Source organism: Mus pahari, chromosome 5, assembly GCF_900095145.1.
Source record: "Mus pahari chromosome 5, PAHARI_EIJ_v1.1, whole genome shotgun sequence".
NCBI classification, from domain to species: domain Eukaryota; kingdom Metazoa; phylum Chordata; class Mammalia; order Rodentia; family Muridae; genus Mus; species Mus pahari.
Genome location: NC_034594.1, coordinates 2421067 through 2421561, shown reverse-complemented (window position 1 = coordinate 2421561; position 495 = coordinate 2421067).

Genomic DNA, 495 nt, shown 5'->3' with positions numbered 1-495 from the left:
CAGAGAAACCCTGTCTCAAAAAAAAAAAAAAAAAAAAAAAAAAAAAAAAAAAGAAGAATCTAAATTCTTTCCCTGAATATTTTTACTATTAAGTCCTGAATGTTCTTCCACAGCTTGTAGGAGGATATTAGCCTCTGCTTAGCTGTACCATTCTGAGAACAGCTGCCCCATCAGGTGTCTTTTGTAGTAAGCCAAGCCTTCCTGCTTGAAGGGCCACCATTTAACCTTGCAATAGAAAGGTCAACCTAGGCCCTCTTGCATGTCTGTCTGCTGGGCTAGCAATTTAAGTGGAGGTATATGGAAATCAAAGCCATAATCAACTTGATAAAGTATACCCACGCAACAACAAAGTTTGAAATGGCATGTGGAGTTCTTGCTAATCTCACTGGTCAAGAATAAGACCACTACCACGATTTCTGATCCAAACTTAAAGCAAGTTTTAATATTGACCAGGACGATAGATTGTGACCAAATCCACTCTTGGGTTCCTAGAAA